Source organism: Nicotiana attenuata, chromosome 1 (genome assembly GCF_001879085.1).
Source record: "Nicotiana attenuata strain UT chromosome 1, NIATTr2, whole genome shotgun sequence".
Lineage (NCBI taxonomy): Eukaryota > Viridiplantae > Streptophyta > Magnoliopsida > Solanales > Solanaceae > Nicotiana > Nicotiana attenuata.
The window spans coordinates 47,490,368-47,494,221 of NC_031989.1; positions in this window are offsets into that span (position 1 = coordinate 47,490,368).

Here is a 3,854-nt window from a genome sequence, read left to right on the forward strand (position 1 = left end):
ATATACTGTGGTCTATACTAAGGAGCGTGACGAAGATGAAGAAAGTGTGGGTTCTTCGTATCATGTTACTATATAAGGCGAGAATGGTGTTCCATCTTCAATGGAGGATAATGCACAATTGGAGGATGTTTCACCATGTTATCACATATCCTTCAATGATACAGACCCTCAAGAAGATGAAGATGCGAAAGACGCTCCACCCGAACTTGAAAAAGGAGTGAAGATGGCAATTGATGCCTTAAAAGAAGTTAACCTTGGCACAACTAAGGAACCAAGACCCATCTACCTATGTGCTTTACTAGAAGTTGATGAAGAGAGCACATATATTGAGTTACTCAAGGAGTTCAGGGATGTCTTCGCTTGGAGTTACAAAGAGATGCCTGGCTTGGACCCGAAAGTAGCAGTCCATCACCTTGGAGTCAAAAATTATGCTCGCCCTGTTAAACAAGCTCAAAGGCGTTTTAGGCCGGACTTGGTTCCCTTGATTGACACCGAAGTTAACAAACTCATCGAAGCTGGCTTTATTCGTGAAGTTAAATACACAACATGGGTTTCAAGTATTGTCCCTGTAAGGAAGAAAAATGGCCAGATTCGAGTGTGCGTTGACTTTAGGGATCTTAACTATGCATGTCCGAAAGATGAGTTACCACTTCCCATTCCAGAACTGATGATTGATGCTACTACTAGGTACGAGGCAATGTCATTTATGGACGGTTCATCAGGCTATAACCAAATTTCGCATAGCGCCAAAAGATGAAGAGCTTACTACATTTCGTACCCCCAAGGGTATTTATTGCTACAAGGTAATGCCTTTTGGCTTGAAAAACGCTGGTTCTACTTACCAAAGGGCTATGCAGAATATTTTTGACGATCATCTCCACAAGAACGTCGAATGCTAGGTTGACGACTTGGTGGTAAAATCAAGAGAGAAGGGCGACCACTTGAAATACTTGAGAATGGTGTTTGAGTTGCTCCGGAGGTACCAACTTAGGATGAACCCATTGAAATACGCCTATGCAGTTACTTCCGGAAAGTTCCTTGGGTTCATTGTTCGACATCGAGGGATTGAAATTGATCAAGCCAAAGTAGATGCAATCTTGAAAATGCCTGAGCCTCGGGACATTCATGAATTGAAAAGTCTGCAGGGAAAGTTAGCGTACCTTAGGAGATTCATCTCAAACATAGCTGGAAGGTGCCAACCATTCAGTTGCCTTATGAAGAAAGGTGTTCCTTTCAAATGGGACCAAGCATGTAGCAATGTGTTTAAGAGCATTAAATCCTACTTGATGAAGCCTCCAGTTCTGCAGCCCCTATACTTGGAAAGCCGCTGATACTATACATTTCAGCACAAGAAAGGTCTGTTAGAGCACTATTGGCCCAAGAAAATAGTGACGAAAAGAAAACTCCTTTTACTACTTGAGCAGGATGATGACACCAAATGAGCTGAATTATTCGCCAATTGAAAAGTTATTTTTGGCGCTTGTCTTTTCAATCCAAAAGTTGAAGCACTACTTTCAAGCTCATGTCGTTCGTTTGGTTTCTAGAGAAAATCCCATCAAGTTCGTGATGTCAAAACCTGTCCTTAATGATTGACTAGGAAGGTGGTACCTCCAGTTTCAACAATTTGAAATCGTGTACATCCCTCAAAAGGCTATAAAAGGACAAGCGTTAGCGGATTTCTTGGCAGATCACCATATACCTGATGATTGGGAGCTAACTGACGAACTACCCGATGAGGACGTCATGGTCATCGAAGTTCAGCCTCCATGGAAGATGTACTTAGTACCTAAGTCAAAAAGGGAAGAGTAACAATTGAAATTTTGAAAGAGAGCATAGATAAGTAATAAAAAAAGGTCGCCTCAAACTTAAAAAAAAAAAAAAAAGGATGTCTGTGTCGGACTTCTTTTAATGTTTTTCGTTGCGAACTTTTAAAAGTTTTCGTTGCGAACTTTTAAAGATTTATTATGTTTAAAAATTAAATAAATTCAAGCGGCAAAATAAGATCTTACATAAAGTATATAAATTACTTATAAGGTAAGAAAAACTTAAATAATTAGCAAAAAATATTTTAATAACAAGAATAATAATGTCATATTAATATTGATATATCGGGCAAACGAATATTATATACGTAAATATTACTACAACATCAGATATAATGGGTTCAAACAAATAAGAAAATATTTTTTTGTGATTAATATTTGAATTGAGTGCAGTTAGTTTAAGTTTGAAAGCATAATATAATTTTTTGAAAATGCAGTCAAATTTAGAAAATAGAATAATAAAACTTATTTGATTTTGATAAAGTTTTTAAATTTTTATCTATATTATATTAGAATGAGTGTGGTAGAAATAGATAATAAATTCAAACAAGCTAATAAAAAGCTACATGACAATGTAATAATATTAGTTATTGAATAATACAATATCAAAAATAAAAAATAAATAGAGAAATTTTTTTTAGATTTTTTATCATAGAAAAAAAGGTAAAACTTATTTAAATTTGAGATGAGAAAGTTTTTTATATCATGATAAGAAAATTCATAATATGAATAGGTCCACGTAACTCAAGTCTAATAGATAAAATCAAAAACTAAAAATATTGAATAATAGAAATAAATTAGAGATAATGTGAGGATATTTATAAATCATAAGTTTAGAAAATAAAATAAATTAAATATACAAACTTAAAATTAGAAATGGAAAGGCTAATTAAATTTGAAATTATAAAGTTGTTAAAATTAAATATACAATACTTAAAAAAATTAGCAAAATTATGTTAAATTATTAAAAATTTACTTTTAGAAATTAAAGGGAAAGGCTAATTGAATTTGAAATTAGAAAGTAGTTAAAACTATGTTAGAATGCTCAACCTATGGATACTATCACAAAATTGAAGTCTTTTTTATGAAAAAAATAACTAAAATACAAAATAAATTTCTAATGTAGGTAATTATACTAATGAAAACTAAAAATTAAATTTGTATTAAAGCTAAAAAGAAAGAAAATTTACATAATAAATAAGCTGACAGTGAAAATATTACTACAACATTTAAATATAATGTATTCAAACAACTAAAAATTTTTTTGTCTATGATTAATATCTTAATTGAGTGCAGTTAGTATAAGTTTGAAAGCATAGCAAAACTTTTTGAAACTGCGTTCCAATTTAGAAAATAGAATGACAAGAATTATTAATTTGAGATGAGATTTTTTTATTTCATAATTTTTTTATTTTGGAAATATTACGGAAAGAAATTAAATGACATTAAACATATTACTACATACATATAATATGTTCAAACATTTAAGAAATTATTTTTTATATTAAAATAAAATTTTAAGAATATAAATAACTTTCTAATATATGTAATTTTATTAATGAAAATTAAAAATTAAATTTATATCTTAAAGCTAAAAAAATATTAACTGCATATAAATCAAAAATAATTACGAGAGAACTCAATACATTTGGAACATAATCATCAAATAACTTATGTGTATTAATGTATTAGCCTACATCAATTTTACAATTTAAAATAAAATATGATATTATTTTTGTTATTGGTAAAAAATTAATGTAAAAGCTAATTAAAATTTATAGTAGGGAAGAGAATGTATAAAAATAGAGATAGTGTGAGGATACGTATACATAAATCAATTTAAAAAATAAATTATATTTAATAGTATTACTATAAATTTAATTGATTAAAAAATTTCGAATGGGAGGATACAAGCATAAAAATATACCAAATTTTAAGAATAAAATATTTTTATTTATTAAAGAGTTTTAAAAGAATAATAAGCAAGACATTAATTTAATTATTAAGCTAATAAAATATTATATGATAGTA